Source organism: Sander lucioperca, chromosome 1, assembly GCF_008315115.2.
Source record: "Sander lucioperca isolate FBNREF2018 chromosome 1, SLUC_FBN_1.2, whole genome shotgun sequence".
Lineage (NCBI taxonomy): Eukaryota > Metazoa > Chordata > Actinopteri > Perciformes > Percidae > Sander > Sander lucioperca.
Genome location: NC_050173.1, coordinates 45531826 through 45555361, shown reverse-complemented (window position 1 = coordinate 45555361; position 23536 = coordinate 45531826). Strand labels below are relative to the sequence as shown.

At 42.0% G+C, this 23536-nt stretch overlaps 1 long non-coding RNA gene across 1 annotated transcript; it reads left to right on the top strand.

Annotated features, from left to right (window-relative positions):
- Positions 1 to 2203: 2203 nt before the first annotated feature.
- LOC116062420 lies at positions 2204 to 9043 on the top strand. The gene is made up of 3 exons (XR_004107960.2): positions 2204 to 2232; positions 5763 to 5768; positions 8858 to 9043. It is a non-coding gene; the product is annotated as an uncharacterized LOC116062420 (long non-coding RNA).
- Positions 9044 to 23536: the final 14493 nt, after the last annotated feature.

Below are 23536 nucleotides of genomic sequence, written 5' to 3'. Positions count from 1 at the left end.
ACAAGAAGACACCCCATGACGATACGATAAAAGCTTGAGGAATCAGAATCAGAATCAGGAAAAGAACAGATCGGGGTTCATTTTCAGACGAGATCTTGGTGGACCAGCTCTGATTTAATGTCTGTTGCCAGGGAAACTTAGATGCTGTTTGTGAACCCACAATTGTGTTGTAACTCTTATGCTGGACTCTTGCTTAACTGAATTCAGATTGATCCTTGTGTTCTGGTAAACTTAAGTCCGATGCAAGAAGGCGCTGGAATTAATAAATTGGAGTCAGATTTGACAGGCCTTAGGTCCTCAATTTAGACATAATTCCTTCTACAATACTATCGTTCAACATACTTTTGTGTAAATAAACAGTAGTGTGTATCTTTTGTAATGGTACATGTCTATATACGCGTTGTTTTCACGGCAGGGATTGGCCCGCTTCCCAGCATTGCACGCTAGTAGTGGGCTAGCCACCAGCAGTTGTCAGTTTATCTTCACTGACCACTGACAAGCAAAGAAAACAGCGACTCGACGCCCTGCTTCTCCAAAGTCCTAGCGACACTACCAGAATGTATTGCACGACTGCTCCCATAGAAATGAACGGAAAGTGTGGAAATTGTTTGTAAGTTTATTTGATTAGGACAATGCACATTAATCAACATTTCTGTAAATGCGCCAGTGTTAGCCAGTCGGCTAATTTTCAACTGTAGTCCTAGTATGCATGTCTTTATGGTGGGAAGCAGAGATGGGGACTCGAGTCTGAGACTCGGACTCGAGTCGCACTTAAGTCGCACTAACAGCTGACTTCAGACTTGACTCGGACTCGACCCAAAAGACTTCAGACTTGACTTGCGACTCGACCCAAAAGACTTCAGACTTGACTCGGACTCGAGCTTCGAGACTCGTCAACAACCTGTTTTCATGCAATGATTACTTTTTAAATCTAAATTTATTAATGTATTTCTATTTTCTTTTATTGGCGCATATACGTTGGGGAAACGTATGACGAGCTGCATGTCCCCTGCCCTTTGCATTAATGTGCAACGTAACGCATGCGTTATGGCTTATGTGTGCGCACTCACATATTAAAAAAAATGCATTGACGATGGCGACACCAAGTCCTCCCGGAGTTGTACCTTTTGTCATTAGTTTTGCTTTCAATAACTTGGTAAACAGTGGCAGTAAGAGAACAGCTACATGCAAGGTGGCAGCAAGATAAATGATGCCGGATCAACAACGTCGTACTTCATCAGGCATCTCAAAACACATCCAAATAGGTCAGTCACTCACACGCTAATGTGAAAGAGACGTTACATTTAGCATATATCACCACAGGTAACAAGCTAACCATCGCAAAGTGTTGTGCTAATGCTGTGAACAGGCACATTGTATCTTTATAGTTAGTAGTTGCTGAGGCTCAGACATCCATGGCGCACAGGAGGCGGGACGCACAGATCCATCTCCCCAGGAACAAAGGCTGTGTCGGGTGGGCAAACTCTTGTGATGCGTAATCGATCCCGTGGATGATTTGTAGACTATTAAGTGAACAAGGTGTACCCGGTCCACCAAACACTGGGCCGTCTTGACTGTCTTAATTCTGCACATATTTCTGTTACGGTAGCCCTATTAACTATTTCATTATTTCATCCATGCGTGGCGCAGCGGATCCGTGTGCACTGTCACCTGCCGAGGAGACCCTGGCCTCACTAACCTCTCCTCCTCTGAGTCGGGTCTCCCTCGCGCTGGACTCAGTTTCACCGAACGTAACACTTAGAAAATAAATAAATGGCATTACATCAGTGAGTTCAAACTGCTTATTGTGCGTAATTTGCCCTGACACTGAGATGCATGTTGTTCTGTAACTGGTGTGGCGCTGCCACTTTTCTCTTGATTTCCACTTCGACATTAGACATTTTTTTGAGTGAAAGAGATGTTACATTTAGCATATATCGTCACAGATATAGACAGACCTTTCTCCGCAGCGCCGCGCACTCCTGTGTTTGTTTGACACATCCACCATCACAACCTGCCTTGTTATAGATGGATGGATGGATGACAGATCAGATCACTTCCATGTTTGCTCTTGCGATAATGGCTACAGCCATCAGAGGCAGCCTAGTCTATAGCCACGACGTTCCCCTTCCAGGATTGCTCCGGTGCAGGCTGAAATTCTGTGGGATGTCCTTCATTTCGGCTGGATGTCCGTCACCTTCCTCTTTCTTTGTGTTGGTATTTTAAACTCCGGTGGATTTCTGAGGACTATGGTTAACTGCTCCTCAGATCTCTGCAGGGTAAATCCAGACAGCTAGCTAGACTATCTGTCCAATCTGAGTTTTCTGTTGCACGACTAAAACAACTTTTGAACGTACACGTTTCACCAAAACAAGATCCTTCCAGAGGCTATTTTGCAGAGGCACCGTTGCTCCGTCCGACGCTTAGTACCGCCCATGACGATTGTGTGTAGTTTCAAGAAATGCCAATAAACTAGAGCATGTTTTTCTCCCATCCCGGATTGCTGTGTGGACTAGCCAGACCTTCCGCCGCAGGGCTGTGGAGGAAGGTCTGGCAAAGCGAGACTAGAGGCAGCCTAACAAGAAGTGTAATTGTCGGTCGTTATGAGCTGCTTGCACCATCAACACATAGGGTTGTTTTCTGGGTGAGGACGGGCTGATCATAACACAGCGTTGCCGTAAATCATGGACCAAGAAAACAATTTAAGGTGACACAAGTAGGCTATACATTTTTTGTACGTTTTTTCAAAAGAAAAAAAGTTGCCTCAGCTTTGTTAGTTTAATCACAGGGATATGTTGCATTCTGAACTCTATTGATCCATATTGTGATCCTGTGGGTCACTTTTTCTGCCTCTGGCAACAAGTTGCAATTTCTGCTGTCCCAACTTTATTACCCTCTTTCAGTCCTCTCCAGATGGCATTAGTATTGACAGAAGCGCTCAGGCAATTAGCATTATCATTTTAAATTCAGGACTGCAAGAGTTTTATGAAACAAACAGCCCTCTCCACGGGAGGCTGGTAATTTGATTTAGCCTGCGGACAAACTCAAATGCATCCACATCACTGATTTCATTCTGTCATCTGGACAGTAAAATGATTCACTGGAGGACAGCAGGACAAACAGATGCAGCAGCAGCTCGTTTTTACGTTTCCTCGCATTGCTCTTATTTTCTGGAACTAAACACTAAATGCTCTTTCCTGGTATCATTACAATGTTTTTCTTGTATGCTCAAATTCGAATGTGCTTAATGCCATTATTTATCTTGTGTATTTGCTGCTTCAACAGTTTACATTTTCTGAAGACAAAATCATCGAAAAAACTTAACAAAACCAGACTCATTTCACAGATTTATTAACGTCCCTTAACTACAACTGGAATTTTTTATCAATTAATTTGTGATTTGACACACACAGAAGTGGACCAACAGAGCGACATGAGTATCGCAAGTATGAGAAATAATGCAGCATATGTATTCTCAGTGGCAGAGAAATATCTGTAAGCCAATTGAATTCCTGTTATTGAATTCAATAGATCAACTCTGCCCATCTGAGTTTACCAGAAGAATCACTTCACAAACATACAGTTCATGTTATTAATGGTGCGTAAATGTCTAATACACACGTGTCAAACTCAAGGCCTGCGGGCCAAATCGGGCCCCTTGCAGAATTCTTTCCGGCCTGTATATCAACAAAATGTTTGGGCCACCTAGTTTTTGTTGCTTTTTCCCATGTTTTTTCACTTTTTCTGTTGTTTTTGTCACTTTTTTAGACATTTTCATCACTTTTTCCGAAGTTTTGGCCGCTTTCTTTTCTATGATGGCCAGTGTTGGGGGTAACGCGTTACTGTAATCAGGTTACATTTGTCTGTAACGCAGTAATGTAACACATTACTGTTGATAACTCAGTAATCACATTAGTTACTTATCAAATAATTATCGCGTTACTTGCGTTACTGGTTCTTTAACTATCTGCATAAAGTGAGGAGAGAATAAAAAATCAAACCTCCATTTTCGTATTTGCGTAACACCATAACACTTGTCCGAGTATACCAAACAAAAATGTCAGAGCCACCGCTTAAGATGTCTTTTTAGGTGTGGAGGTATGTCCATTACTTCAAATTAGATGCGTGAAAGGACAAAAATTTGATTGTAAAGTGTAAAGGCACACAAACATCTCTCCACCGCCACGAACACAACATCCAATCTAAGCTAGTTGCTAAAGACCCCCGGACCCTGAGACGCAGATGAAAAGAGCATGTTGCCGACACCAGCCAAGCAGCCAAAACTTGATTTTCAAAAGCAGGTAAACAAAGCAGACATAAATGAGCTTGTGGCACCATACATAGTGGAGGAAATGTTGCCCGTTTAGACAGTGGAAGCGCCGTCTTTCCGAAACAATACCAGGCAAAATACAGACAATGGCCCAATCCCAAAAGGAGCCCTGAGGACTAAAGACTCACAGACTTAATTGATCTCAGGTGCTAAGTGAGTGAGTGTGTGAGGCCACATGGGCTCAGATAGGTATAAATGGGATTGGGACAGCACTTCACGAGATCACATGTTACCTTGGCGACGTTTAATAACAAAGATGTTGCTGACACTTGCCGGTTTGGGAATTATCATTTTAAGTTTGTTGCGTTCCACACGGCCAAGGCACAAGAGACGGCTGCCTGATTCCAAATTGTTTTACAAACTGGACAACAGGTTGGTCTGTGTTCCGTGGTCGTGTGTCGTGCTGTTGTTTACCTTTGTAATTTACGAATTTCCCTATGGTATCCGTGGTAAATGTCACAACGTTTAGAACTGTGGGTAATTCCCTTTGGTGAAGTCTGCATCGATGCAGACTCACGGAAAGGGCTCGGTAAGTATGTACTCAAACACTCACGCCCTTTGAAATTCGACATTGGGACAACCCTAAGCCCTTACGAATTTCCCGAGAACGCGCACCAAAGTCTGTGAGTCCCGACTTTGGGACTGGGCCAATGAGGAGCGGACGGCCGCCAGTACTTCTTGACAAATGTGCTGATGTTCACAACTTTGTTGTCAGCTTTGTGGTATTAAAGAGCATACAAGAGAGATCTTGTGTATGTCCTCATAATAAGGGTTTGTGTTGATCTGGGCATACATGAGGTTTAACTTTTTATTCTTATTTGGCAAGTAAGTTATGGTGCATCTCAGGTGATGTTACGGAGTAATCCAAAAGTAATGTAACTAGTAATGTAAATAGTTACTTTCAGCAGTGAGTAATGTAGTAAATTAAGGCATTACTTTTTTTAAAGTAACTAGTAATATGTAATCCATTACTTTTTTTGAGTAACTACCCCAACACTGATGATGGCTAAGGAACTTGTTTGCTGACTTTTTTAGGGTTTTATGTCGAACAAACTAAGTGAGAAGACTGTATAAGACATGCAATGCAATTATACAGCCAAAGATATTTGACTTTTTAAAAATAAAAAATATACATACAATAAACTATACATGTCTGGCCCGTGATGGTATACTATTTTTCCAGTGTGGCCTGAAAGGAGACCAGACAGTGAGTATCAGTTATCACAGTTATTATTGGCCATTTTTTTTTTTTTTTTTTTTTTTTAAATGAAGTACATTCTACCTATACCTTTCTTGGTTTAAAATAAAGACCAAACAAGAGGAAACAGCCTAAACTAGGCTGTCTTGCTGCCTCGCACTAACAAAATGTCCTCTTCTCCCATCTGCCGGAGGTGTTGAGGTGTTAATGTCCTGTCAGTCCTCAGAGGGAGAGGATATGGTCACTCTGGCTTTAAGCCAGGGGCACCAGTGTGTGTGTGTGTGTGTGTGTGTATTCATCATTTATGTCCTTGTTATAGTGTCCGTTAGTCATGATGTCTCTATCATGAATCATTCTTTTATGAGTATTCGAGTGAACATGCCTGTAAAAACACTGTGTGTGTGTGTGTGTGTGTGTGTTGTTCAATGTGCTTGTTTCTGTACATGCTCTATTATCTATTTCTATACTTTAGAAGATCAATGTTGACACAAGGACTGGACAAGAGCAAAAACAGACATTTTGCCGCACCACACTTGCTGAATGGTTAAATTCAGGTTGAAAGTAGAGTTTATTGTTCAAATTAGGGTTAGAATTAAGAAAACGGGGGCGCCTGGATAGCTTATCTGGTAGAGCATGCGCCCAATGTACTGTGGCCCTATGCTGCATGACACCCCCCCCCCTCTCCTTTCACATCTTCAGCTGTCCTTTATAATAAAGGCCTAAAATGCCCCCCCAAAAAGAATTAGGATAAATAATATGTTGGTTTAGACTTCTATTTTTGAGATTTTAGCTGGAATTCATAGTTTATGTTAGGGTTTATCAGAGAGAGTTATACAATGAACGTAAGGGCCTCATGAATACAGAAAAACACATGTATGCAGTTTGCGTGTGTGTGTTGGCACACCTCCTCCATTCCTCCTCCACCTTGTCATGTCTTGTCCACTCGCCAGTCCTAACAGAACAGCTGGCAGCATCAGCACAACAGAACAAAAACGCAGGAACACCAAATCACGTCGCAGCACACCATCACGTCTGAGAGCCTGATTCAAAAATCTGACCGCAGGCAAAAAGGGACCGAGAGAAAGAGACAGAGGGGAAACTATTTTAAATATATTCACAGCATAGAATCGGGAAAGCCTTAAATGAAAATGGTTTTAATACATTCGTAATGGTATTAGCAACAAGAGAGGAAACAGTGTTTAAAGATGACAGAGTTAGCTTCATTCGTTATTGTAAGTTCTGTTTTATTCACATAAAGGTTTTTAAATTTTGTTTTGTTTTAAAAGCTTTACTGCATTAGTTTTTGATATTATTGAACGTCCGTTACATTCAAGCCATTGCCAAAAGAGTTGCTATGAAGCTAATTAAGACTATCAGCTCCACACAACTCTCTCTGTATTTCTCAGTATGACTATGTTCAGAAGATTGTGGCGTCTGGCGACTTTCGCTCGCAGAAACTCAAGTGAAGATTCTTCTTCTGAAGAGTCTATCATGTTTTTTTAATCCTCCGTGTCCTCCTTGGCTACTAGCAACTGCGTGGAGGGGGGTTCGCAATCATGCAAGGCTTGTATCATGTGGATGCGCCGACAGTTTTGTTATCATTTCTTAGAATTCCTCATGGGGGAGAAACTACACTACAGAAACTACACACTATAGCTTTAATACTTGTTCCACTAGGTGAAAGAATGCTTGTTTTTGTACACAAAGTTAGGGCGGGAAAAGCAGCCGCTGCTATCCTCTGTGACAAAAAGAAGAAATGGTGTTCTGATTGACTGGCTGTAGTGGTCGACCGGCGTTGGTCTTTCAATGGCCGATGCTGATATTTAGACACCAGGTCAGCCTGGTGCTACTTTTCGCCATTTTTTTGCATGTATCCCAGTGTATGCGAATGGTACCGTGATATGCGTTGTCAGACGTTATAATATGGATGACGATTATTCCTGCAACGGAGCTAATTGTGTGGACAGAGATAATTTTTGTTTCAAAATTCATTAACAATGAAAACATAGTAGTGTAGATGTACTTTTAAAGACCAAACCAGAAAGTTTGTTTTCTGTGTGTTCGTGTTCTTGGGAAACAATGAAAAGTTCAGGTTTTTTAAAGCCTCCTGCACACTGTAGCCCATGTTATGTATCAATTAGTGTAACCACATGAAGTCCAGCCTATATCCTCGACGTTCCACTTCTGGGATTGCTCCGTTGTCGTAGAAAAATCCGCCGGATGCATGTCTTTTCGCAACCCGTTCTCATTCCGAACTCGTAAAATAAGGACGTTTGGACAGTGGCTGTCAGCGTCTGATGTGACGAAAAAGGCGTCTTTCAGCGTATTTGTGTAACGCACTGGGGAGAGCAGCAGCTAGATAGGATTTAGCGAGTAGTATGTAAGGGCGAATTTCCGCATATGGAGGTTGGTTGGGGTGGTGGATGGGTCAAACAAACACAGGACTTTCACCCAGGAGAGCGGGGTTCGCAACCCGCTTGTCACGCTTGCTATAGTCGCTTTTTATTTTCCTCCCGCGTGTCACAGAACCGTACGCCCACCCACGACCCTTTCCTAAATATAACCATCCCGTTCTTCCCGCGTGTAACGGAACCGTACGCCACCCACGACCTTTTCCTTAACATAACTGCGTCAAAAGGGACGGCAATAGTCCCGACCAAGTACGTTTACTTATAGCGCTAAAGGGACGGCAATAGTCCCGACCAAGTACGTTTACTTATAGCGCTAAAGGAGACTTTTAGCGTCAATAAGAATGACAAAGGCACCTGACCAAGCGTCCGTATTTTACGAGATGAGTGTGAGAACCTATTGCTTTTCGACAATATTCCTCCAGAAAAACGTGATTATGCGATCGCATAATTCAATGCATAATCAGCCAAAGTCCGCATATTTATGCAGGGGCCGCATTTTTTCAAATACGCCGCACTTTCGCCGCATAAATTGCCGATTTCCGCGCAAAATATGCGGGGCTTGCATAATTTCATAATCCCCGCATTTTCGTTGCGTTTACTTCACACAAGAGCAGCCATTTTCCCCTGTTGCCATGGGAACGTCATGAAGTGACGTAATTACGCAAGGTGAACATCATCGAAAAGCTGCAAACCCTCCGATGAAGCCATGATGAAACCGCAGTTTTTGCAAGTTCCCTGCAATTTCATCGCATAAAATTGCATAAATATCCCGCATATTCCATCACAATTTTTAAGAAAACGTGCCGCATAATCAAGGATTTTTGCCCGCAACAATCACAAAAAAACTCTTTAATTTTTCTGGAAGGACTGAATATTAGTTTCCTTCGTCTTTCTTTGTGTCGGAATTTTAAACTCCAGTGGATTTGTGAGGACTATGGTTAACTGCTCCTCAGATCTCTGCAGGGTAAATCCAGACAGCTAGCTAGACTATCTGTCCAATCTGAGTTTTCTGTTGCACGAAAACAACTTTTGATCGTACACATGTTCTACCAAAACGTTCCTTCCTGAGGCTATTTTGCAGCGGCACTGTTATTGCGTTAGGCGCTTAGCCAATAAACCAGAGCATGTTTTTCTCCCATCCGAGAAGGCTGTGTGGACTAGCCAGACCTTCCTCTGCAGCGCTGCAGAGGAAGGTCTGGCAATGCGAGACTACATAGTGACCAACTGCTGCTTGTTTTCAGCTTTTCTTTCAAAGGCGTTCACACAGGAATGAGACAAAAAGGAAAACGTTACCATTTCACAGCTTTTTGTTCTCTTCTTCTTTCCTCAAGTGTCTCAGACCTGCAGCTTCCATCACATCTTCTGCTTTATTAAGCTGAGTGAAACATCAAGGTTGTGAACCACATAAAGAAAATGCGGTTCCACTTTACTTGAAGGTATCTACATAAGAGTGACATGACACTGTCATGAACGTGTCATAAACATTATAAAGAAGTCATAAACGTTTATGACATAATGCTTCTTTTAGTAAGTGTCATTCGGTTTATTAAATTATGGTTAGGGTTAGAGTTAGGGTTCATGTGTTCATGACAGTGTCATGCCACTCTTATGTAGATACCTTCAAGTAAAGTGTAACTGATAAAGCTAAATGATGATTTGAAAATGTAAAGTGACAATGAAAAAAGTAAAAATAATAAACAAAAAAACAAACAATTTTGAGCCTTTGCACTTTATTATTTGACATTTTAAATTTTGCTTTGGAAATTTCACTTTTCAATTTTCTATTTTGCATTTTCCATTTCACATGTTACATTACATCTTTTCCACTGTTTATTCCTAGTAGTGTAGTACAATGATAAACTTTTAAATCTCTTTTAATTTTCTCCTTGGACTTTTGATTTTAATTATGAATAAAAACATCCTCCATAAACCTCGGCTCCTCGTCTCTCCCGAGTGCCGTTCTCTCTCCGGCACGGCTCGACTTCTCGGTTTGATTTTCTCATTTAAAAACATTTACGATGTAAAGTTCCACAAAGCTGGAATTACCTCAAGAAGAAAACAAATGTATTTGCTCTCTGTTGTTGTTTATTCAGGGTACTGTGTCACCTTGGAAATGCCATGTTGGTGTCTTGCTCTCATCGCACACCTAAAGACTTGCCGCCGTGCCAGCTGGTGCCGACAGATTTGAGCAATGAAAGGCTGAGGCGTTGCAGGCAGACCTCCGCTTCGTTTATTGAGAGCAGATGGCAAAGACACGATAAGAATTTGTTATCCAGCCGCTATTACTGCCTCTGCTACGCTGGTACTGCTTTAACAAACATTGAAATCCTTGTTGTTGCTGTGTTTTGTTTGTTCTTGCAAGAAGCTGCAATCGTGTGTATATAGTAGGAAGTTAGGAAACGCCCTTGGATGCAGGTGACCTGTATAAGTATAAGTAGAAAGATAGAAAGTAAAGAAAGAGCTGTGTGATTTTAACACAGTCAGTCACTTGGGACCAACTGCGGAAAACAAGCAGGGACTAATTAGTTGTACGGAAGTCGGTCTCATGTACTTACAACACTTCTCTAAAGGCGGGGGGGCACTCTGGTAATACTCTGTGTGTGTGTGTGTGTGTGTGAGAGAGCTGCACCAGTATTTATTATTATTACCACGTATTATCACCCTGGGCTTAAACTTTTAGCACTTAATGAAACTTTGGTGGAGCTGCTGAACCATTCTACACATTTATTTTTAAACTCATTTTTTTTTTTGGTATTCAATCATCCATTTTAATGCCATTTTTATATTGGCTCAAAAGCCAGAGTGGGAAGGAAAACCGGCCCAGGACCATAGACTCGGACCGGCCCACTCAAATTCACCTGGAGACACACACATTCTCACTCCCAACCCGTCAAATATTGACAAGTTCAGGACACTTTTTAACACTCTGGGTTTCCCCCGTTGGCGTCATTTTTGTGCAGGTTAGGGGTAGGTTTAGGCGTCAAAACTACGTGGATAGGTTTAGGTAAAGATCGTGGTTTGGTTGGTTAAAATAAGTTTCTTATGTAACTTATATAAGCGGTTAGTTAAGTACGATAGAACCTAACTTAAAAGGAGAATTCCGGTCAATTTCAACACGTAGCTCTGTTGTTTGTAAATTTGGAGTGCTGTCAGTAGCAAAAAAAAACTAAACCAATCGGTGCTGCCTACACCGTGTTATCCTCCTGCTAGCGTTAGCACCCAACAGGCTTAAAAAGGGAAAGTTTTAAATGTGTTTTAAGCTTCTAAACATGCTCAAATTTTCCGGTCAAGTCCACACTAGTCGATTGTCGAACTCATACAATCCAATATGGGTAGGCACTTGTAATGACATTTTGAACATGTTAAGAGGCTAAAAACAAGTTTAAAACTTGCCCTGTTTAAGCCTGTTGGGTGCTAACGCTAGCAGGGGGATAACACGGTGTAGGCAGCACAGATTGTTTTAGTTTTTCTCGCTACTGACAGTACTCCAAATTTACAAACAACAGAGCTACGGGTTGAAATCGACCAGAATTCTCCTTTAAATATGTCAGGTAAAATTAGTCAACGTTGACTTTTGGTTTAATCAAGGACCCCTTGGTGTCATTTTTCAACATTAAACCACTTTGTAAGGGTTAGGAAAAGATCCTGGGTGGGGTTAAAAGATGTACGTTTAAGTGGCACAGGGGACACAAACTCCCGGTCTCCTGGGTGAAAGTCCTGTGTTGTTTGACCCATCCACCACGCCTCCTTAGGCAGAGTTTCTGTGTTTATTACCACACCCTATTGTCGCTCTCTACGTCATCTTACAGCGCTGTGTTAAAGTGATTCGATTTCTTTAATTAACTATGACAATTTGCGGAATGATACCCCCTGCTGTTAATTAGCATACTAGAATATCTGATGAACCCAGAGTAGAAAACCGAGCAGAATAACCTAACGTTAATTGAACCGTAATCACTTTATTCCTGTTGTCTTCTACCTACCACTTCCAGCTGTAAAACCCTGACTGGTGTTTTCACTGCATCAACTAGATATATTGAATAATTTGAATGCCTCTATTTTTCAGAATTTCGACTTCTTTTCTCTAAACTTTTGAGCGTCATGTTTCTTAATGTTTTTTTTTTGCCTCTAAAGTATCCAGTATCGAAAAATGCCTCGTCATTCAATACCCAATTTCAATACCTAAGTAATAAATTTCATTAGCGTCACTGAGCCAATAAGCATGCGGCATGCTTCTACCAAGATCTAATCATGCTGGTGATTGGCTAATGTGATTGGCCTGGGGAGGGAGACATGTGAGAGGGAGATGACAGTCACCCGAGAACCACACTGGCCTGTAAGCTTACTGTCTGGGCCACATCAAACTCTCTGGACTGTCTGGATAAAAGACACATACAATTTAACCTGTTTTGCTCTTTGGGGAGCACAGGTCATTTATGAACTTTCTCCAGCTGGTTCAGTGTTGGGCGATCTTCTCTGCTTCCTTCCAGGATGATGTTGTTTCTTTGAGTTCTGCCTCCACAGACCTTCTTCACCAGCTGTTCCTGGACCTAACTGGCTTTCTCAAATTCCAACCCCTTGTCCAAGTCGTGACAGGTGGAAACAGGTACAAGTGCGGGATTGCCAGGCAGGGTAAAGTATGGGGGTGCCTGGTTAGCTCACTTGGTAGAGCGTGTGCCCCATGTACAGAGGATCAGTCCTCTTTGTAGCTGCCATGGGTTCAATTCCGACCTGTGGCTCTTAGCTGCATGTCATGTCTCCCCTCTCTCCCCTTTCATGTCTAAACTGTCCAATCCTATACATGCCTAAACTGTCAAAAACAAATTATCTTTAAAATGTTTTTTTTATGTATGGTGGGTGGTTCTGCAGAGCAGGGTGCCACAGTAACCATAAAGGCCAGCCTTGATTTACCCAGAAACATGCTGGATAAAAAAGGAAGGATTAAAACTTAAAAAGAAAAACATCTTTACTTGAGTCAAAATGGAGAACTACAGCAACATCACAATCTGCCACATTGATAAACAAGCAAGTGCTGAGGAGAGTAGCCTTTATATACTGAGCTAGATGATTGATGGGAAGCAGGTGTGCAGGCAGGAGACCGATCAGGTGACTGGAAAAGGCAGGAAGAACACCGAGGACATCTTTTGGACAGGTTGAAAAGTGGCAGGAGATGTTGATAAAGCACAGGATTAAACAGACAAAGACAAAGGGGATGAAACGGTGACACAGTGACCTAAAACATCAACAGCGGACATCAGGTTTTATTGTCAGTTGGTCAAATTCAAAGAGCAAGGGATCAGACATCAGTTTCTACCCCAGCAGGAGAAAGAAATAGACCAGAATGCAATGCAGCTACAAGGCAGGATGGATTTGTAAGAAAGAGGCAATGCTTCTTTCAGATTTGATTCACCACCCCTATCGCTCTCTCTTGATGTAAAAATCACGCTGAATACAGAATGTTTGCCCCTTCTCGGGTTGTTGAAATGTATTCTGGGAAATCCACGAGATTATTATCCAAGGTAGAAGTAGTAAGGCAAGTCACATTTACCTCCACAAACACCCCGAATAGCACTCAAAAGATCATGATGTCAGATGACTGCAAGATGCAAAACAATAAAATATGATGAAAGAAGCTTGAAAACATGCTCTCAATCATACTTTGTTCATCAGTTATTAAAAAGGTGATTTTTGTAGTGCATCAGTGCTGTGGAGGTGTGGTTAAATCATTGATCATCATCAGTTATCGTGTTTCACATGAGTAAGAAAGTGAGCAAAATGTTTTCATAGAGCCCTTATCACAGATAACAATCACAAAGTGCTTTACATAAAAACATACAAGATTATATATAATAAAACACACAATACACAGTTAAAATGAAAAAGTAATACCTGTTTTAAAAAGGTAGGTCTTGTAGAATATTAGCAGTTGAAGTTATATTTGTGCACGTTGCAAAAGAAGCTGTGTGCAGTCATTGAGGAAGTGGTTCATGGAAATGTCACTGACGTATAGAAGGTTAAACTTACGCCGTTAACGAATGCATTGTGTACCAGACAGAGAAGCAGAAGAACAGGAAAGGCAGTTAAAAGTTACGAGAGCAGACGAGGAAGTTTCACCACACAGAGACCCCGACCTTGGTATGTGTGTTTGTGAAAGATTATCAGATTTTCAGATTTTTTAAAGAGTACGCAGAAACAGCAGGTCGCAAGGGAGGAGGCAGAGCAATCCAATGTCTCGGTGCTACGGATTCAAAAGCTCGATCACCACGGGTTCTTAAGCTCAGTTCAGACCAACGATACGCGAAGAGATAAAACCGTTTTAGCACGTCGTAGGGAAAAGTTGCTGTGGTCTGAACTAGTCCATCTTAGCTCGACTCAAGCCAGCTAATGGTTTCGCTGTGACTCAGCCGTTCAAGTCGCAGAGGCTGGTTTTAGAATGTAAGAGACGTCTGCTGTTTCAACGGAAGCGTGTCTATGTTCCCCGGGTCCTATGTTCCCTAGGTCCTATGTTCCCTAGGTCCTATGTTCCCCTCTTTGTATGAGACTGGGGAACATAGGACCCTTTTAAAAAAAAAAAAATAGGCCTATGTAGGCCTACAGGCTGTTTGACGCGCATATGCAAATAGGCCTAGACGAGGAAAGATTAGGTCAGGGGTGGCAAACCTAACCTAACCTAGATGTAACCCTAACCCTAACCCATAGGACCCTGGGAACATAGGGATGACCCCCAATAGAGAAGTCAGCTGGTCAAGTTAGCTATAAACTATAGAAATAAATGATCCATAATCCATTTTATTTTAATGCTACAAACAACTGGTCGAAATGGCAGCGTTTTAGACTCACAACGACTGCCCGAAAGCACGGTAACGTTATATGGGTAAGCGAGACTGAAGAGATGGAATGCCCAGCGGTGCTAGAACAAAGATGTGAATCAGAGAAATAAAACATGTTTTCGCCGATTCATCACTAGAAATGCAACTGTAGCAAGCATCTCACTATCACTAACGTTATCCACATTCATATTTAGATGCAACAAATGATATATTTAGCCACAAAAAGCCTGGAACTCGGAAGTTAGGACCGAAGTACAAAGAGTATTACATTGGTGTGAACTGGCAGGTTTCAGAACGCTGCAGACCGATGCATTGCAAGAAGTTGCAAGTTTCAAGTCGTCCCGTCGCAAATCTTTGGTCTGAACTGTGTTTTAAGCGTTCTGCGTGGAACAGACAGTAGATTTCACGTTAGACCTAAGAGAGCGAAAATGGTTGAAGTAGCATCTGAGGGAAAGCAAATCAAGCCTCTACTTTTCCCTTCAAATATGTTCCACATTCAAAGCCTGCTCGCTACAAAACGCAACAAAAACACATCTGAGGTTGAATGCCATGACTAAAGCAGTGGTGTAGTCTACGTGACACGCAGGTATACGCAGTACACCCACTAAGAAAGCTCCAGGATTTCCATATACCCACTTAAAAATGTGCAATGACATGTAACAACATTACATAGCATTATAATTTTGATATATTTTGAATTGTCATGAATTTTTTTTTCTTTGCATAGGCTAAATAAAGGTATTTCCACCTTAATTTGTTGCATACAAGTGTGTCAGAATGCAGGAAATTAAGTCTTTGATACTCAAAACTTTCCTGAGGGAGGACACCCAGACCCCCCACTATGATATGCCTCCCATATATATAGGCCATACATATACAGTACAGTAGACCCACTACAATACATTAGACTACACCACCCCCCATCCTGGCCCATATATATAGGCCATACATATACAGTACAGTAGACCCACTACAATACATTAGACTACACCACTGGACTAAAGTCACGATTATTCATCATTAACTCAACCTTTATTTATGCTCCAGACATCACTGAGGGGCGGCCTTCATTTGCACTGACATTGAGTCAATGACAAAGGCAAAGAAAAAAAAAAAAAAGACTAAACCAAAAACAACAACACCAGCAACACCATAATGAGGACACGTTTCCAGGTTAAGGTTTGCGAGTAGAGAGGGTAAACAGCCGCGCACAGCATCTGAGCTTGTGCTTCCACCAGACGCGACGCAGCACGTCCCACAAGCGGCTCTCCACTCTGCTCCGCTAAAAATACTATATTTTTTTTGTGGGCATTTTAGGCCTTTATTTTATAGGACAGCTGAAGTCATGAAAGGGGAGAGAAAGGGGGAATGACATGCAGCAAAGGGCCGCAGGTCGGAGTCGAACCTGCGGCCGTTTCACCGAGGAGTAAACCTCTATAAATAATTGTCAAATTCTTACAGTGCACATTTTATTCTCGTATTTCATCTATTTTTAATTTTTAATCGTTTTGAACTGCTCTTTAATGTTTTATGTAAAGCACTATGAATTGCCCTGTTGCTGAAATATGCTATACAAATCAAGCTGCCGTGCCTTGCCTTGCCTCTATATATGGGTGCGCGCTTTACCAGGTGAGCTACCCAGGCGCCCACCAGGTCTATTTTTGACGGAGCCGGTCAGGACGTGGAGGAGCTACAGCATCCGGTCAATTTTCTAAATAAACTCTCTGTGGAGACACCCGATCGTATATCACATCACGACACAACACAACAAAAACACGGCCACAGATCTTTGATCCGTGTCGTTCATAACTGGACTAAATTGAAGAAACCATTTAACTATGTAGACTACTTACTTTTATGGTAGGAGCACAAATATTCAGGAAAAATGACCAAAACGACGCAGAGCTGGGGACTCGAGTTAAAGACAAAGACTTGAGATGCACACACAGTGATTTCAAACTTGACTTGAGACTCAAAAACAAGAATAAACCAAAAAAAACAACACAGAAAAGGCAGCAACGCCATCATAAGAAATACAACTATGTACATTACAAGTAGAAGTTTGGAGGTCTAAAATCTGATTTCTAAAATGCTCTTGAATATGGTCACTGGGAATTTTAAGCTGATTTCACCAAACAGAGTAGAACATTTTTCAGTGTAGAAATCAAAGAAATCAACCATAAATCAGCAAACAGATGAGAAAGGTCTGGTCAGAGGCCGGGTACCTGAGGCTGAGTGAGTCATCTGTGAGCAGATTGGACAGCCGTCCATCACACGGGAAGGAGGGCAAACAGCCTGGGCTTCACTCTTTAAGGCTCGCTCTCAAAGGTCAGAGACTTTGGTGATGTGATTGCACTGACAGGCCCTCCTTTTCACAAATGATGTCACCCTCCTCTTCTTATTTTCCTTCTGCTGCTGCTGTCCGTCCACTCGCTGCATCAGAGACTTGCTCTAACCGCGCCGCCCGCTGGCGTGTGAAGACTCAATCAACTTTATTAATCGCTATTTTCTTTCAGAAGGTCCGTTTCGGGTCATGAAGCTTCTCTCTTATGCCTACCATACACTAGAGGACTCTGAAAAGACTTTGAAAAGATTCAAGTCTGACACCATCTCACATCTAAAGAAAATTTGTTATAATGTCACTGAGTTTTTTAGTCACAGACTGTAAGATTTTGCAATGACATGGGATCTTGCAGGGTCACAATTTGCAAGACTAGATTTGTATAAAAAGCTAGTTATCTACCTCTATAGCGTTGGTAAGTTGAGGAAAAGTTTGCAGATTTTCTGTTCTGCCGTACATGCAGATGAACGGCGGCAGTACCGTCGGTAAAACTCCCGTCGGTAAAACTCCCGTTGGATGATGTGTTTCCGAAGGGTTACAAATCGACAACTTTCCCAACTTTTTAGCGTATAGCTTAGCGCACCGCCATTGCAACCATGAACTGGCTCTAGCCGGTTTGCTGCTTCCTGATTGGTGCTGGAGGGAGTGCACCCATTGGTTTTTGACAATGTTCAAATGATTTAAAGGTGCAGAAAGCAGCGCAAAGATTGTTTGAATTTGAACTCAACTGCCAAACAAATACAATCCCCCCTTCAGAGGCTCCGCCCCCTAGATTCCCGGACAGATAACACATTCACATGCTGCCTCCCCCCTCCCCTCCTACCATCAACTGGCGCCGCCTGTTCCCGATTGGCTGGAATAGGGTTTTGGTGCTCGTGCGAGCCTTTCTTACGGTGGCCCTGAGAGGCCACTGCACTGCAACTTAAGACTTAAGCGTGCGTTATCTTAATGTTGCGTGATGTGAGCTATTTGCGTGCATTTTCTTAAGGTGCAGTGCAGTGGCCTCTCAGGGACACCGTACTTTCTGTTTGTTTTCCATTTACACAGCCAGGTGTAGGAACACTGGATTTTTTTTCAGCGCACACAGAAAACAGAGAGCTAGGTGACCGTTAGATATTTGCTGAATTTGACAGAAAGTGTATTGAATTAACATCACTTACTATACCTTTAACTTCACTACCAAGCCATAAAACTTTAGATTTTGTCGGAACATCAAGACGGGAAAAAGACTGACTGGGACTGAGTTTTATGACCACCTTACACCGAACGATTGAGACGATTGTAGAATCACTTGAAAAGGTTGGTGTAAGGTCGGCATTACTCACTCACATTCTCCCTCTTTCAGCCTTACTTTCTCTTCTTTCACTTGTGTTTTTAATGCAGTGGTTCTGTACAATTTTCAGACTATAAAACATATATAATAAATAGATTTTATCATTTGCTGCTTTAGGGCACTACATGATGAACACAGCAAGAAAGCAGAATATCACCTGGGTGCAATAGAGCTGTGACAGACAACATAATATGGTCATGATGGGCTTTATTTTTGGGGCATTTATTAAAGGTGCAGGTAATTTACACACAAAAAAAAACTATTCTGTCAGCAAAAAATTCTTTTTCATGCATTATTTGTGTCTCTCAAGACATAAAAAAAGAAAGAATTATTTTTTCAAATACAACGTTTTCCAGATACGGCAAGCAGCATAGCCTCGTGTGTGTGTGTGTGTGTGTGTGTGTGTGTGTGTGTGTGTTTCGGGATCCTCTGAGTCACAGTAAATGTTTTGCTTCTTTTTGATGTGAGCTTTCGTTATTTTTAATAATGTATAAAACTAGTATCCTGGCATAGGAAAGTAGATCTTTTTCTGCACTTGACTCATCTTCTCCTCAATGGTGAAAGCATCATCAGCGCTTCTTGTTTTGTAAAGCATATCCTGGCGTTTTCACACAAAAATAACCTCATTGAAGTGTATAGGGCTTCCTCCCAAACCTTAGATCAGGGGTTCCCAAACCTTTCCAGCTCAAGACCCAAAAGAGAAATTTGGTTTCTCCCCAGGAACCAAACTTAAAAAAATACATCATGAATTTCTATGACATCTACGAAACTGATAAAGAAAAAAAAAAAAACATTTTAAACACATTGCATTGCACCTCTCCACATTAATACATTGAGGCCTCTTCTCTGCATTCCGGTTGACTTTGGTGAACGTTTATAAACTCTTACACAACTATTTTGCAACGGCTCTGTGTGGAGCCCATGACGATTCTGATTGATTTAAAGAAATGCCACTAAACAAGCATGTTTTCCTCCCATCCAACGTGACATCATGACTTTGCGTAAACATACACGCCACTTTCCTAAAGCCAAGAGGCGGGTTATCTGTACACATTTTCAGCTGTCCGCGTGTATGTCTACGTTGTATACAGTTGACTGCAGTCTGCAACGTCTTTCTAAAGCCACGTGGCGTGTGGGGGTTGGGTTGAAAATAAAAAAACGGTTAGGAAAAGAAGAATGGGGTTGAGTTTAGGTTGAAAAGAAGAAATGGTTGGGATCAGGAAAAGAAGAACGGGGTTGGGTTTAGGAAAAGAACAAAAGTGGAAAGGAAACATCACACGAGGGACACAAAGGAAACGCCACACGTAGTACGCGATCCCAGCTCTCCGGGGTGAAAGTCCTGTGTTTTACCCATTCGCCACCCCAACCAACATCCTCATGGGGATTTTCGGTCTTTCATTCGGTGTCAATTCATACGCAATCGCAAGGTAACGTAAGTCAATGGAGGCCAAACGGCGTTGATAAAGACGTGAAATATTGAGTATGCGTCTTTATAACACGCAAATCATGGCATGTGAATTGGCGTGTCATACATTCGCCACTTCATGAGATCAGTCTGTCCCATCTCCGAATGCTATATGGAGTAGCCAGACCCTCCTTCAGCGTGCTTTGGAGGAGCGTCTGGCAAAGCGAGACTATGCAGCAGTTAGAGCTCTGCTGTAGGTTGGAAGCAGCAAATTAAGAAGCGCTCTGCATCCTGTTTACCCAGTGTTCCTCTCTGCTATGAGCTATGCCCTTTGGCTCCCTGTGTAATGTACAGTATCAAATTGCTTCTCTTAAAGGACTCCAGGGGATGCTAAGCGCAGTAATTGAACATTCGCTGGGAAGCCACTGACGTGCAGTATGACACCTCTGGGCTCTGACTGGCCGCTGAATGCTAAAGCATGCACTGTGATGCTGGTTGCTTCGGCCTGGAACATATGAATGGCCTCAAATCCCAGCTGGGAAACACTGGGCACACTGGGGGTGAAAGCCAGACACTTCCTCCCCTCCCCAGTCTTTAGGGAATACATAGATGCACTGTTTTGTCTCCAGGTGTAAATTAACTGAATCTTAAAGTAAGCCCGGTCGGTGTTAGGGAGGGATTTCTGATAAATCGTGTCATCAAGTCACAAATAATCCTCTCATTTTATGGATTTGATGTGCTCTGTGTCATAATCAGTGCTGTGGTGCTGGGCAATTTTCTGTTTCTCCTTTGTTACCCCTCATGTTCGTGTGTCTGTACATTAGAGATGGGGAGTTGAGTTTGAGCCTCAGACTCGAATGCAAAATATGTGGAGCTAGCTCAAAGACTTGAGACTTGACTTATGCTCTTGCTCAGTGAATTGGGAGAATCTCTGCTGTACATGTCTGTCTTTTTTGTTGGCGGCATCTTCGTTCTAGGCTTCTGGCGGAGCTAAATAGTTTCTTGATTTTGATAATCTCGTGTCACAGGATACCTACCTCGCCGTCTGCAGTCTGGATTTCCATACAGGCTTCCACGCCACTAGCGATCCAAGCCTCTGCCATAGCTCAGCCTGCCTGCCCCTCCCATCCTGTTCCTCAGTCCTAGATTTTGGTTTTAAATAAAAGATGATTGCATGATAATTAACTTTGATCTAGTCTAGATTGACGACGATTCATTTCCTTGCCTCCAGAAGATCCGCTGGATGTCCCTCATTTTCAGCCAGATGTCCCTCATCTATGGTTAACAGCTCCTCAGATCTCTGCAGGGTAAATCCAGACAGCTAGCTAGACTATCTGTCCAATCAGAGTTTTCAATTGCACGACTAAAGCAACTTTTTTACGAGCACGTTCCACCAAAACAAGTTCCTTCTCAAGGCTATCTTGCAGAGGCACCGTCATTGCGTCCGGAGCTTAGCACTGCCCAAGACGATTGTGATTGGTTTAAAGAAATGCCAATAAACCAGAGCACGTTTTTCTCCCATCCCGGAATGCTGTGAGAACTAGCCAAATCTTCCTCTGCAGCGCTGTGGAGATAGGTCCAATTAGTACTACATTTAAAACTATGTACTTATTTTGTTCTCTACTTTAGTAATTTCATACTTAATTTGAACCTTTTGAAATTCTAAATTGTGCACTCACATTACTGAAAATGTGCTGTCCTCTCACAGATGACGAACCGCGGAACATCAGAAGCCTCCAAGTATCTCAGTCCAAAATCAAAATACAATGCTACTGAAGTCAAGTGTGCAGCAAGAGTGAAAAATTTTGACAATAAATGTTGTCGATGTAGATTAATGAAAATGAAAAAATGTTGTGAAATGTTCACATTATGTAGGACAAAATCACAGCACTTTAGGGGATATGTGAGACAAATTCAAGTGACTGTTGAACAAAAGTCTTAATTATGAGCATTTCAAAATAATTGGAAGTTAATGTCCTCTTATAATTAACTAGTCTAGAGCTTTTGAAGTGTTTCGGTGGGCGTTTTGCAATTTTCACACTAAATGGCGGATTTGCATTTATTGTATTTGCATACATTGTATTTGTTTGTCAAGTTGAAATTTGAAATTTGAAATTTGAAATTTATTGCGGATTTGCATTTATTGTATTTGCATTTATTATATTTGTCAAGTTGAAATTTGGACATTATAGTGGATTGCATTAGATTTTTAGGTGCTGCTGTTATTTTGTGCACTCTCCCAACTATCTACAGCATGCCTCTGTTCAGTGATGAGAGGAATCCCCTCCAGCACACACTGCTGTGAGAACACTGACATTTGACTGCAGCACACCGTCCTCGCTGTCAGATCTCTGCATCGCGGCTTCAACTTCAGATGCAACCCAACAACCGTGCTCAAATGTAATTGACATTCAGCAAATGTGTGCCAGGCTGCGGCGTGCACACTCATAAACTCCCCCACCGCAATAGCTGCTCAGAGACAGACGGGGGTATTACTCACCACGGCGTTAATGTTCACAAATAAAACCAAAGCATAATAAAAGTGATTCTTTTAAAAATTCATGTGAGTAGAGGCGTAGTGGAGGCTAAGCGCTGTGAGTGGTGGAGTGTGAGAACAGTGTGTGTGTGTGTGTGTGTGTGTGTGTGTGTGTGTGTGTGTGTGTGTGTGATGGGGGTGTATGTATGAAGCTTTATGTTAAATTATTCTGGTCATTAAGCTGCATCAGCGCCTGTGTGTCACAGATTTCTGCCTATGACTGAGTGTATTTCCCTAAAGTATCTGTATGTATGGGTATGTCCATATGATGTATGTGTGTGTTTCCATATGCAATGAACAGTTATGTGTATATGCATGGCTAGGTATGGATATATATGTGTATGAGCATATGTTTTGATTTGTGTAGTTACATTCATACATTTTATGTGTTTTTATACCTACGTGTGTGGAAGCGTACATTTCAGTCTGCCTACGCATGAATTGATGTGTGTGTGCATACATATATATTGCTGTGTGTATATGTGTGTTTGCATGTTATATCTGAGTGTGTAGTTGCGTGTACATTTCTACCTTTGTTCCTGTACTTGAGCATGCATGTGTGTACCTCACGAAGCTGTGTGTGTGTGCATACCTACATTACTTACTTAAGTGTGTGTTCTCTCTGTTCTCTCTCACCACTTTTAGTGTAAACTGAGGAGTGAGGACATTGTGTTGGGTCTTCATTTCTACAAAAGGCTGTGGGAAGGTCAGCGTTCTCTAAAACTAAAATTACTGTGTGCTCGCATCTTCACTACTTGTCGTCTATTACATCTTGTGTTTTTAGCTCTGACTATCGGTTTTATTGGTTCTGATAACATCATCATCCAACAGTTTACAGATGGACTTCCTGGTTCAATCTTGAGCTACTTTTCCTGTGCAATGAGTGATTATTTGCAGTATTGTTGGTGTGCTTAGATTAATTTTTAACTCCAAAGAAAGTGCTAGCTATTTGGCAAAAACTGCAAAGACCGCTTGTTGCTCTGTTGGATCAGTTTTTAATGATGTGAGATCGCAGGAATTACTTTGGTGAGTCAACCCGCCATCGCCCAGAAAACGGCCATATAGGTCGTTTATGAAAGCAGCTCATAACGATTCGTATTTACGTTTGCTGTTAGGCCGTGAACTCTCGTGGTATATTAGGGTGGGGGATGG